This window comes from Nyctereutes procyonoides, unplaced genomic scaffold, assembly GCF_905146905.1.
Source record: "Nyctereutes procyonoides isolate TBG_1078 unplaced genomic scaffold, NYPRO_anot_genome, whole genome shotgun sequence".
NCBI classification, from domain to species: domain Eukaryota; kingdom Metazoa; phylum Chordata; class Mammalia; order Carnivora; family Canidae; genus Nyctereutes; species Nyctereutes procyonoides.
The window spans coordinates 80032982-80047537 of record NW_026575146.1 but is presented as its reverse complement, the minus strand read 5'-3'; positions in this window follow the sequence as shown (position 1 = coordinate 80047537).

Below are 14556 nucleotides of genomic sequence, written 5' to 3'. Positions count from 1 at the left end.
AAACACATAAATTACTCCATCACAGTTTTAAAAAATATTTTGATAACTGCATTACAATAAAAATTGGATTTCTTTGTCCTCTGTATTTTCTTTTATTTTGAGAAGCTTTGCAAGTCTGTCATGAGGTCCAATGCGTGAAAATGGGTAAGAATGCTTGCCCTTGGGGATGATAGAGTGGAAAAAATGGGCCCCTGGAAGACTGAGTAGAGGCATCCTGCCAACTGGACCACTCCCCTTGGGGCTGTAAGGTGAAAGAGCATTATACTTCTGTGGGGTCTTTTATTTCACCCACTGGTTGAGGGTCTTTTTGTTACAGCAGCTCAGCCTTTATGCAAGCTCTTTTCAGCATGAATTGACTGCTTGGAGTTGTTCTTACTCACAGAGGCAGAGCCAGGGTTAGTGGGGCTTCAAGCTCACACCGTTTAGGGGCTCCTTTTGAAAAAATGGATGAATGTAGCCACTATGGAAAACAGTGGGTTTTTGAGGGTTACTCAAAAAATTAAAAATAGAACTACTATATGATGCAGCAAATGCACTTTTGTGTATTTATCCAAAGAAAAAGAAAACACTATCTCAAAAGATACATGCACCCTTGGGTTCATTGCAGCATTATTCAATAGCCAAGACATGGAAACAACCTAAGCATCCATCAATGGATGAATGAATACAGAAGGTATAGTATCTATATAACAATGGAATATTATTCAGCCATAAAAATGTAGGGAATCTTGCCATTTGTGATAGCATGGATGGACCTTGAGGGCATTATAGTGAGTGAAATAAGCCCAAGAAAGACAAACACTGTATGATCTCACTTATAAGTAGAAGCTTAAAAAAAACCCACAAAAACTAAACAACTAAACAACTCATAGACACAGAAAATAGACACAGATTGACAGTTGCCAGAAGCAGGCAGTGAGATGGGAGTGGCCAAGGTGGGTGAAGGTGATCAAAAGGTACAAATTTCCAGTTATAAAATAAATAACTATTGAGGATGTGATAGACAGTAACTATAGCTAATAATACGATATTGAATATTTGCAAATTACTGAGAGAGTAGGTTTTTTTTAGAGTAGATTTTTAAAAAAGATTTTATTTATTTATTCATGAGACACACAGAGAAAGAGGCAGAGACAAAGGCAGACGGAGAAGCAGGCTCCTGCAGGGAGCCCAATGCAGGACTCCATCCCAGAAAGTTATAAGTATGAATGATGAGGAATTGAGGTTATTGTTTCATCATACATACAAATATCAAATCATTAAGTTGTATACTTGAAATTAACATAATGTCAATTTTATCTCAATAAAAAAATGGAAAGCAATTGGGGAAAGATTTTATTTTATTTTACAAAAACATGTGACCATGTGAACCAGTGGAGAAGCCCCACCCCAGACTGGGAAGGGCCATGCAAAGGTGAGGCCCTGAATCTTAGGCTGTGTTGTGAATATGGTGATGCTCCACCCAGATCCCTTCTTCAGAACTTGCACATTCAGGCCCTCGCTGCTAGGAATGCAGCTGCTGGTGGCTCCTGGCTCTTGAAAGAAGTGCTATCAGCTGCAAGGAACTGCCTTGTCTCAAAATTAGTCCCCCTCCTAAGGTACTGGCCATGGCCAATGGTCAACTGACATAGAGATACCAAAGCCTGGATCCCAGCTGCAATTTGGAACAACTCTGAAGGGCCATTTCAGCTGCAGACCACTCTGTAGGATGGACTAACATCTCTGTAGAACCACACTGCAGGGCACCTTGCCCCTCACAGTCCCGCTTTCCTTATATTCTTTCAGGTGCACCCCCCAAGGAGTCCTCCCCAGTAAGCCTCCAGAGTGCAATTCCATCCAAGAGTGTTCCAGAAAATCTAATCTACGGCCACTTGTATCAAAAGTGGTCTTACCAAGCAGACTCAGCAATGGGCTTTTGGAATGGAGACACTTGCTGGTTGGCTGGCAATGAGGACCCATTCCTAGTTGCAGGTGGGGTGTTCAGACCCCTACCATGCTTAGCAGTGCAATAGTTAAAATTTTTATGTGTGATGACAAGGATGAGGTACTGGTGAAAGAGGAAGTATCTTGAGCCATAATGACAGGCTCAGATGATGAATCACCAACTCAAGGCAGGATTTGAAAGCCAGATTCTCCTTGGTAGCAGATGAAAAGGAAGGCAGACTCAGGAGATCATCCTAAGAGTTGTGGAGATTCAGGGAAAGTTGACTACCCAGCCCCAGGAGTCACCTGTGCCAATGTGGGAAGTCACCTGTGTCACTGTGGGACCCAAAGACTTAGAATGGGGATATCTGAGCAGATGCGCAGAGAAGCTTGAAGATCAAGCAGAGACTTCTAATGAGACAAATGCTTACAAGACAATGTAGTTGTTTATCAATATCCGAATATTTTCCCATGATAATGGATTTAACATTGTAGCAAGGAATCTGGGAAGTGGGGTTAGTATGCTTGAAAAACGTGAAGGCATGCAGTATGTTTATAGAAATGACAGGAGACTAGTATCAAAAGGCTCCAAGGCCATACAGGAGTGGATATATTACATGAGACTGGAAACCCACCTGATGATGTGGTCAGTGGGAGTGGTGCCCAAATGACACTGCTTTCCACAGTGAGAAGGTGTATTGGTATCACCCAGAAAGCCAGAACAGGGTCCAGGTCTGATGGCTGGGGAGGCCTTCAGAACCTGGGCCCCCTGATAACGATGGTGGATACCATTATTGCAATGAGCTACCAGGTTGGTTCGGCAGCCAGTGAGCCCAAACCACAATGAGCACCAGAGAGTTTTGGTAGAACAGAAAGCTCTAAGAGGCAAGATATATGACAGCCAGTATGAGTACTTCTTAATTTATACAATCAGAACATTTTAGGATGGATGATCCAGGATGATCCAGAGGCTGAGGGCAGATGCCCTAATAAAAAATCGTGATCCCTGACCCAGTTTCCAGACCCAAATCCATCTTCAGATCCCAACTGCAGAGGAAGCTAGCACCCCCCCCCCATGAATAATGAGCTTGCAATGCCACGGCAAGTGTGTCCCTTAGTGATCTCTCCAGTCCTTCCCCAAGGGGACTCACAACCTGTGGTGTGGTTTCTACCAACTCACCTGAGCCAATTTTTAAATCTTCAGAAATTTTTTTAAGTCTGTTGTTAAGCAAAGCCATTAAAAATATGAAATTATATGAACTCACAATTTAAAATCTTACCAACATAGGGGTACCTGGGTGGCTCAGTTGGTTCAGCATCTGCCTTTGACTCAGGTTGTGATCCTGGGGTCCTGGGATCAAGCCCCACTTCAGGCTCCCTGCTCAGCAGGAAGCCTGCCTCTCCCTCTCCCTCTGCCCCTCCCCCCTACTCATGCTTTCTCTCACTCACTCTCTCAAAAAACCAATAAATAAATAAATAAATAAATAAATAAATAAATAAATAAATAAATAATAAAATCTTTAAAATCTGACTGAAGAAAGTAATAAATACTCATAGATCACTTCTTGTTTATTTTATCACATTTTATCTATGCTCTTGAGGTAATTTATATTATGAGTTGAATTGCATCCCTCAAAAAGACATATGGAAAACCTAACCCCCTGGTCCTGAGGGTGTGACTTTATTTGGAAATAGGATCATTGCAGACGTTATTAGTTAAGATGAGGTCATTAGGTTTGGCCCGAATCCAGTATGACCGGTAAGCACATAAAAAGAGGAAGACGAGACACAAAGGGGGAATATGGCCACGGGAGATCACAGTGGTGCACGCGAGGAATGCCAAGGATTGCTGGCAAACTCCGGCAGCTGGAAAAGATGAGGAAGGATTGTCCTCTACAGGTTTTCAGATGGAAACCTGCATGGCCCTGCTGATACCTTGATTTTGGACCTCCAACCTTCAGAACTGTGAGACAACACATTTCTGCTATTTTAAGTCACACAGTTTGTGGGACTTTGTTATGACAACCCTAGGAAAGTAAAATACTTTGCCTTTTATTTCTATGTAGAAATACTATATAATGATGTCCTGCTGGACAGCTCTTCCAAACTCTGTGCAGGGGATGCCATGTTGGCAGCTTGATATCAGCCAATAGTATTTACATGATAGAATTTGGAAAATCTACAAATTAGAGCTTTTCTTCTCAGAGAGCCAGTTGTTAAACATTTACTGGAAACCATTGCTAATGGCAATTACCTTGGTTAACAGTCACTGGTTAAAGGTGAAAACTCAGACCTTTTGATAACTGTTGAACACAGGATTTGAATTAATATTGATTCTGGGGACCCAGAGTGCCATTCTAGCCCTTCCATTAGAGTTAAGGGGGCATATGGAGGCAGATGATAAATGGAGTCCTGACCCAGGTGTCCTTCCCAGAGCTATTATAATGGGGAAAGGCCAAATAGAAGCCTCTGAAACTGGCCCCTTCCCACCACAGTCATCATAGTTTTTTAAAAAAATCATCACATCCCCAAGGACATGGCAGAGATCTATGCCATCCTCAAAGACATGAAAAATACTAGAGGTGGTCCCCATCATACTCTCATTTCATTCATGTGCCTGACTCCTTCAAAAACTACCTGGATCATGGTGAATGACAGTGGATGTACAAATTTAATCAAATAGTAGCCCAAATTGCAGCTGCTGTGCTGGACAGGATATCTTTGCCAGAGAGAATTAACACAGCCTCACTATGTGATATGTAGTGATTGCCCTGGCAAACACAATCCCTCTGTCCCTTACAGGAAGGAGGATCAGAGGCGGGTCGCATTTACTCAGGGTGGCCAAGATGCACATTTAATCTGGCCCTAGGGATATGTTAGCCGTCCTACCCTCTGCCATAGCATTAACTGCAAGGACCTGGGCCATCTGGACACAGAACGTCATGTTGGCTCACTCTTCGACAGCAACATGCTAATCAGATTGTAAGAGGAAGAAGTGACAAGTACGCTGGAAGATATCCTCCCGTGGATGGAGGAGAAACCCTTCAAAGTTACCTCCTAGTCTTGAGGGGTCCAGTGCCTGAGATATGTCAGGACACCCCCTTCAAAATAAACCACTGCAACTCACACTTCGCTAAGAAAAAGGCCCAAAGCTGGTTAGGTATGTTTGGGCTCCGCAGATAGCATATGGGAATAATGCTCCAAGTCACAAACACAGAACAGTGTCAGCTCTGAGTGGAGTGCAGAACAGAAAAGCCCTGTGTAGCAGGTCCAGGCTATAGTGTGAGCCCCTCTGTCACTTGAAGTATATGACCCAATAGACCCTATGGAACTTAAGGTATCTGTGGTAAGAAAAGACCTCTTGTGGCATTTACACAAACTTCAATCAGAGAATCACAATGGGAGTCCATTAGGGTTCTGGAGCAAGGTCAGGGCATCTACAACAAAGTACACCCCATTCATGAAGCAGTGCCCGGCATGCTGCTGGGTCACAGTGGACAGGAAGTACAGGCCTTGAGACATCAAGTGACCAATTATGAGCTGTCTGACCCACCAAATCATAAGGCCGGGTGATCCAAGAAGCCATTTGTTATAAGACAGAAGCAGTACATCTAAGATCAGGGACAGGCAGGGGCCAGATTACAAGTCTGCTTCACAAACTAGCAGGCCAAGTTTCCAGGTCATCTGTCACTGGTGCATCGCTGCCTATTCCTCTATTCACACATATGGCTGCATGGCAGAGCGTCCTTTATGACTGGCTGATAATGATGAAAGAGGCTAAGCTTGGTCCATTAATGGGTTGGCTCAGTATGTGGGGCTAAGAAGAAAATACTTTTGTTCCACTACAGCCCATTCAAGAGTCACCCTGAAAGGCGGAGGTTACAGGAAGTCTTATCAATAGGAAGAGCTCTGGAGGGCAAAGCTTCTCATCCACTATGTGGAGAAGTAGCCCAAGGTGATTATACGCAGACTTCCAAGCACTAACAAATGGCCCTGATACTTGGTCAGCAGCTTGAAATTGGCCTGAAAAAGATGAAGTGATCCAAGATGAGGACATTTAGGATAGAAAGATATGGATAGACATATGGGAGTGGACACATAGTATAATGTAAATGCCACCAGAGAGCATCTACTACAGAAGTGACACTAATCAACTAAGGAGAAATAACGACTTGGCCAATTGACATCAGCAGTCTCTGTCATCATCCTCCCCAGCTTTGGTACCACAAGCATATGAATGGAACAGTCGTTGTGGCAGGATGAAAGCCATGGTCGGGGCCCAAAAGCATGAGCTCCTGTTCATCAAAACTGATCTGGATAACGCCACTACCAAATGTCTAGCCTGCTAGGCAGAAGCACCACTTGCTAAGAACACCAACCTACCACTTGGCGGCAAGCTGACTACATTGGATCTCTTCCACCCTGGAGTGCACAGTGATTCATCTGGACTGGGAAAACCCGGCCAAGAGTTTGCCTTTTCTGACCTCAAGGCCTCAACAAGAACTACCATCTGAGGAATTTCTGAACTCAGATCCACCAGCACAGGATCCTGCATATCAGCACCATGTATCAAAGGACTTTATAACAAAGGAAGTACAGCCATTGCAGAGTTTGCAGTGTATGCCTTAAATCAACCATCGCCAAATGGTGTTGGGTCCCCAGTGGGTGGAAAAATGAGTCTGGGAACCAAGGAATGAATGACAAGATAGCACTGCTTGCCATCATTTCCACTGACTCACCTTGGAAAATGGTGATTCCTACTAGAAAAATTTAGGCTCTGTAAGTTGAGAGGTTCTTGTTCCCAGTGAGGAGTCCTTTCCACCTGGAACACAGCAAAAATCCCACTGAACCTTAAGCTCTGACTGTCACCCAGTTACTGCTCTTCTGCCAAGAGATCAATGAACAAGGGAAGGGATCAACACCTTGGTGGAGGAGATTGACCTGGCCACACAATGGAGATGGGAAGTATATGTTTAGCACTCAGGTGATCCACTGGGGCATCTTTAGTCACCCTGTCGACCAATTTTTAAAAATATTATTTATTTATTTATTTATTTATTTATTTATTTATTTATTTGAGACATAGAGGCAGAGACACAGGGAGAGGGAGGAGCAGGCTCCATGCAGGGAGCCCAGCGTGGAACTCGATCCCAGAACCCTCAGGATCATGCCCTGAGCCAAAGGGAGACGCTCAACTGCTGAGCCACCCAGGCGTCCCTCTGTTGACCAATTTTAATGGGGAAAAATGAATAGGCAGACAAGAGCAATAGACTGAGCAGGTCATACCCCAGCCCCATACCACTCTGGGGTAAGGATCTGGGTCATCCACCCAAGCCAGTGGAAGTACCAGTTGAGGATGAAGGCATGATGTGTGGTACAAGAGGCAATAATGAGTATCAGTAACTTTCTTGTGACCAGCTGCAGAAGTGGACATGTAGATCATCACACTAAACCTTCCTTTTTTAAGTTCCTCCAGAAGACCAGATCAGCCACAAACTTGGAAAAGCTATTCCCAGGTGCAACAAACTGAGTACACAGAGCAAACAAATCGGAGCAATGCAAAGGGTGGACAGTAGTGGACACTGTGGTGATCAGAGCCAAGCTGCTGAGAGTGCACAGTCACGTCCTTCCATAGGAATTTCCTCACCCACTGGGAACTGCCTCGTGTATGTTTATGCTCCAGTTCTAGGGGGTGAGCCCATAACCAATAACTGACTAATATGGAAATAGAAAGACCTGAACTCCTTATGTCAGTTTGGAATAATTCCAAGGGGCCTTCCCATCTCCAGAGTTCCCTGTAGGATAAATTGAGACCCGTTTTCAAGTGTGTTGCGAGTTAGCTTCTCCCTCTTCCCAATCTTACTCTGCACACTCCCTTATAGATCTATCTCCCTAGATTCCTCCCCAGGAAAACGTCTGCTTGGAAGTTGTTATCTCATACTCTATTTCCAGGGAACCCAACTGAAGGTAAACTTTGTTAGCTTTATGGCAAATCTGGTTCAGTTCACTGGAATCTTTCCTTTCATTTCTTTTCTTCTGGTCTCTCCCTTCTTTCTCTCCTCTACATTGTCACCAGCCTGGATGCGGCCGGTGTGGGAGTAGTTAAATATCAGAAAAGTATTGGTGGGGTGAGCAAGGGCCACCTTCCCTACTAAACCACAAAAATCATAAAGCAAAAATGTCTATAATTCTAAAACTATCATTAGTACGTGAATGATGTAAATTAAATATAAAAGTGAGGGTTTTATTTCTTCTGCCAAATTTTCATCAAGAACACAGGGAAAAGCAAAAGCTGTGAAGATTTGTTACTTTTGAAAATGCTACTTAAAACCAAACTCTGGGCATGCATGGGTGGTTCAGTCGGTTGAGCATCCAACTCTTGATTTCAGCTCAGGTCATTATCTTAGTGTCGTAGGATTACGCCCCTCATCGGGCTCCATGATCAGCATTCTCTCTCTCCCTCTGCTCCTCCCCCGACCATGTGAGCTCTCTCTCTTTCTCAAAAAAAAAAAAAAAAGTATGGACTCTGTCAAGAATCATTTGTTTCAGGGATGCCTGAGTAGCTCAGCAGTTGAGTGTCTGCCTTCAGCTCAGGGCATGATCCCAGAGTCCCAGGATAGAGTCCCACATCAGGCCCCCACCCAGAGAGCCTGCTTCTCCCTCTGCCTGTCTCTGCCTCTCTGTCTGTGTATCTCATGAATAAATAAAATCTTTTAAAAAAATAATAATTTGTTTCCAATCCTAACTTACGATCTGTGTAACATGGAGTGGGGAATTTATCTCTTTGTTCCTCACCTTTCCTGGACTTAAACTGTGTGCTGATAATAGTACCTACAGCATAGGACTATTGTGTTAATTTAAGGACTTTCTTTCCCTTGGGCAGTGCTTAAAATACAACTGGTTCCACTGTGATCTTTCACTACCTTTTTGCTATTGTTATAAAACAGAATGGTTCCCTTTTTCTATTATCATATGTCATGTCATTTTTTGTCAATATTGACAAAACAAAGAACACACAACATATGTGTGTGTCTTGATAGAGTCAGACCATTCTCCTGCATGGCTTTGGACAGGAGAAAGCACACAGATTCAGGACCATGGAGAGTGATGCTAAGCCGTCTCCTTATTCCCCCAAACACTAGTGTGAGATAAAAACCTCTGAACGTAGGACAAACAGTGTATGTTCTCATTCATTTGGGGAATATGAATAATAGTGAAGGGGAATATAAGGGAAGGGAGAAGAAATGTGTGGGAGATATCAGAAAGGGACACAGAACATAAAGACTTCTAACTCTGGGAAATGAACTAGGGGTGGTGGAAGGGGAGGAGGGCGGGAGGTGGGGGTGAATGGGTGACGGGCACGGAGGGGGACACTTGACGGGATGAGCACTGGGTGTTATTCTGTATGTTGGTAAATTGAACACCAATAAAAATTAATTTATATAAAAAAAAAACCTCTGAACGTGTCAGGGTTTTTTTACTCCTCTGGACACTGGGCAGCCATGGATTCTGGGCAGATACTCACATTCAACCACACAGCATCATAAACACTTAGAGTATTGTGTGGAGGGAAAGAGATTGGGATCATGTCGATCGTGGTCAAATTGTATTTCCCAGCAATATCTCTATCCCACATACTCTACTGCAATGTGACATTGCCACTCCACCATCAAGAGTGAGTTTTATTTTTCACTGACCTCTCAAATCTGGACAGGGCCTGAGACAGCTGAGACCAATAGAATATAGTGTCATTTCTGGACATAGCCCTTAACTAGCCTTCAGCGTTCACTTCCTGTCCCTTAAACAGTGCTTGGAGGGCAGCCAATTCTCTTGTAAGAAGTTCAGCTGCTCAGGGACTGCAGTGCTGGGAGAAGTCTGAATCCTGTGGAGAAGCCACTTGCAGATGCTCTGACCAACACTCCTGGCTGAGCTCATAGCCAGCCATATAAGTGAGCCACCAATGGCATCCAACTCAGCCAAACCTTCAGATAAATCAAATCCCAGCTGACATGTGTCTGCAGCCATAGGAGATACCCCAGTTGGAATCACTCACCTGAGGGAGGAACCAGAAAGAGAGAAGGATGGGGCAGGGACAGATGAGGGAGTACTGATTACTCTCTACACAGACGACAATTACCAACTCTGAACAAAACAACCAGCAACTCTGGACAAAATGATTTTTAAAAAAAACACTATTGGGGTGCTTGAGTGGCACTGTTGGTTAAGTGTCTGACTCCTGGCTTCAGCTCAGGTTGCAATCTTGGGGTCACCAGATCGAGCCTTGGGTCGGGCTCTGTGTTCAGCATGGAGTTTGCTTGGGACTCTCTCCCTCTGCCATTCCCTCACCCCCCCCAATAAGTAAATAAATCTTTTAAAAAATATTTTTTAAAGATTTTATTTATTTATTCACGAGAGACACAGAGACAGAGAGAGAGGCAGAGACACAGGCAGAGGGAGAAGCAGGCTCCATGCAGGAAGCCCGACATGGGACTCGATCCCAGGTCTCCAGGATCTCGACCTGAACTGAAGGCAGCGCTAAACCGCTGAGCCAACCGGGCTGCCCTAAAAACATTTTTTATTTATTTCCTCATGAGAAACACAGAGAGAGAGAGGCAGAGATGTAGGCAGAAGGAGAAGCAGGCTCCCCATGGGATGCCGGATGTGGGACTCGATCCCAGGACTCTGGGATCATGCCCTGACCCAAAGGCAGATATTCAACTGCTGAGCCACCCAGGCATCCCACATTTTAAAACAAAAAAATATATTAAAAAATAAAAAATATATAGGGGCACCTGGGCACTTCAATAGGCTAGGTATCTTACTCTTAATTTCGGCCAGGTTTATGATCTTAGGCTCGAGAGATCAAGCCCCATGTCAGGCTCTGCACTGGGCATGGAACTTTCTTAGGAATTCTCTCTTTCCCTCTGCCCTTCCCCTTCCCAAAATAAAAAAGAAATTAAATTTAAAAAATTAAAAACAACATTTGAAAGAAACCAGGAGCAGGCTTAAGCTGGAGAGGACTCAACCTTTAAAAGACTGGAACACAGTGTGTGAGAGCTAAATTCATACAGCTCTTCCCCCTGCAGATGCACCTCTGTCCATGTGGCAAGGGACAGCTAGAACTCAACAGAAAACCATAGTCATTAACTTGAGATGTCAGACACCAGAGTTTGGGGTTTCCAGAGCAGTTAGAAATTGAAAGAAGAGGGATCCCTGGGTGGCGCAGCGGTTTAGCGCCTGCCTTTGGCCCAGGGCGCGATCCTGGAGACCCGGGATCAAATCCCACATCGGGCTCCCGGTGCATGGAGCCTGCTTCTCCCTCTGCCTATGTCTCTGCCTCTCTCTCTCTCATTCTGTGTGACTATCATAAATAAATAAAAATTAAAATAAATTTAAAAAAAGAAATTGAAAGAAGAAATCCCAATATGGAGGGAGCTCCAGAAAGGAAGGACCTAAGTCTATATATAATTTATCTGAAGCTTTAATGTGCTGGAAGAAAAAAGGGCTGTCAATACAGGATTCTATTTTTAAAGATTTTTTAAACTATTATTAATGAGAGACACACAGAGAAAGAGAGGCAGAGACACAGGCAGAAAGAAAAGCAGGCCCTATGCAGGAAGCCCAGTAACCGGACTCAATCCCAGGATCCTGGGACCATGCCCTGAGTCAAAGGCAGACACCCAACTGCTAAGCCACCCAGGCGTCCCATCAATACAGGATTCTACATCCACTGAAAATATCCTGGAAAATTGAAGGCAAAATAAGACAGCTTCTCTCATTGCTGACATTCAGCAGGAAAAGAGAAAGGAGAAGAGATGGGTATTCCCATTTCCTTTAAGAGAGTGACTCATAAGGTGCTCAGATCACTTTCACTCACATATATCAGGCAACACCAACTGCCTCAGGTGCAGGGAAGGCTGGGAAATGTTGTCTTTGGTAGAACACTCTTGAATCCACCTAAAACTCGGGTTCTCTAAGTAAAGGAAGAAAGAGAGAATAAATATAGATACAATTAGGTGGAATCTTTACCATTCTTGCTTTTGGGCCAATTAGGTGATTGTGTGATGGCTGGATCTGTGGCAGCCATATTATGACCATGAGGTGAGCCAGTACTGATACACTAAGGATGGAGGAGCAGCCAGATGGTAAGAGCCTAGAACCACTACGACATCATGCCCTCAAAACCAGCACTGCTCAGTACAAGTGTTATGTGAGCCACATATGTGATTTCGAATTTTCTAGTAGCCACATTTAAAATGTAAAAAAGAAATATATGAAATAGTATATGAACAATAAATATGTGCAATATATGAAATGAAAAAGAATATATCTAAAATATAATTTCAACAGATAATTAGTGTAAAAACTATTACCGAGATTTTAGCCTTTAATGGTAAACAAAAATTCTGTACATACATCCATCTATTCCCTAGCTCTGTCTTCAGATAGAGTAGAACCAATGGTATTCCTGTAGCAGTCAGCCTACCTAGCACCCGCATCTTGGTCTCTACATACTGTTCTCCACTGAAAGTAACCACATCTTCTTGGAGAAATGGTTCTTTGTAGAACTGGAGCAGGGCAAAAACCATTAAAAATCTTATTTCAGGGGTACTTGGATGACTCAGTCAGTTAGGCATCCAACTCTTTTTTTTAAAGATTTTATTTATTCGTGAGAGACAGAGACACAGGCAGAGGGAGAAGCAGGCTCCACCCAAGGAGCCCCTTGCGGGACTCGATCCTGGGACCACACCCCAAGTGGAAGGCAGATGCTCAACCACTGAGTCATCCAGGTGTCCCAGGCATCTGACTCTTGATTTCAACTCAGGTCATGATCTCAGGGGCGTGAGATTGAGCACTGCCGTGTTGGGTTCTGTGCTCAGCGCAGAGTCTGCTCTTCCCTCTCTCGCTCTCCCTCTGACCCTCCCCTGTCTCTAAAATAAATAAATAAATAAATAAATAAATAAATAAATAAATAAATATTTTTTAAAAATCTTAATCCGGAAAGCAAGGTGGTGCTCAGAGAATGATAGGGACATACAAAAGGATATAGGTGCCTTCTTGAAAGTGTTTCCATTGATCTGACCTGGGACAACTAGAACATCAAAACATATAAGAGTAAAGAATTGAAATCTACTGAGTAAAATCAGAAGTCATGAGTCTGTGCTGATATAAATTGACTGGTAAATATATAAATGAAGGAGAAGAGCAAAGCTCTTCCTGACAGTAGAATGCCAGGTAATAAACATAGAAAGAGAATGGCTGGTTGTAACTGTCCTCCTGGTAGCAGCCAGACAAGCACCATCAATGAATGCTAACACGAACAGGTCAGAGTTCAAGAGGGAATACGCATTGACCTAGTCTCAAAGCCTCCCCACACACTCACTTGTTACAAAGAGAAAATAGTAACTTTACAGTGGAGAAACTGGGCAGGCACCATCTGAAAAAAAATTTTTTTTGAAAAAAAAATTTTTAAATAAAAATTGCAGCAGTGCCTGGGTGGCTCAGTCAGTTAAGCGTCTGCCTTCGGCTCAGGTCATGATCTCCAGGTTCTGGGATGGAGCCTCGCATCGGGCTTCTTGTGTAACGAGGACTCTGCTTCTCCTTCTCCCTCTGCCTGCAGCTCCCCCTGCTTGTGCTCTCTCTCTCTGTCAAATAATTAAATCAAATCAAATCAATCAATCAATCAATATTCCTCAATTTCTGCAGTATATTTTATACTTAGAGCACAGCTCAGCTCACACTAGCTACATTTCAAGTCATCCATAGCTGTGTGTAACCCAGGAACCATACGGGACAGTACAGTTTCACATGGACCCCAACACCAAGTACGATGACAAATGTTCTTATTAAGGCATTTTAGTTAATATAACTTAGTTTATAATAAAATGCATCCATGTGATTCCCCTCCCATGCCCACAGAGAGAACACACATGCACACAATCACACACATACTGTGGTAGGCTGGACAGTGGCCCCCCCAAAGATGCCCACCGCGACCCCTGGAATCTGTGGCTACTTATGCCACATGGCAAAGGGACTTTGCAGATGGGATTAGGGGTTATGGATTTTAAAATACGGAAATTACCCTGGATTATCCTACTAGGCCCAATCTAAACAATGAGTCCTGAAAAGCAGAGAGCTTTCTTGGGCTGGAGGTAGAGAGAAATGTGGCAGAAGGGAGAAGTCAGAGAGATTCCAAGCATGAGAAGGATTTGCCACGCTGTTGCTGGCTCTGAGATTATAGGATCCCCTGTGCCAAGACCAGAAAGAGGCCACCACGAGCTAAGGATAGACGCTCACAACGTCACGAGGGAACAGGGACCTGTGTCTTGCAATTGCAAGGAACAGATTCTGCCAACAACTTGAATGAGCTTGGAAAGAGATTCTTCCCAGAACTCCCCAATTAAGAATCCAGCCAGCCGCACTTTGTTCAGCCTTGTGAGACCCACAGCAGAGAAACTACAGAGCCCACCTGGATTTCTGACTAGTAGGAATACGAGGTCTGTCTTATTTGGAGATGCTAAGTTTGTGGTAATTTGTTAGGGCACCAAAAAACCAAAAACAAAACCCCTTAAAAACCCAGTCCAGGGCAGCCTGGGTGGCTCAGCGGTCTAGCGCCGCCTTCGGCCCAGG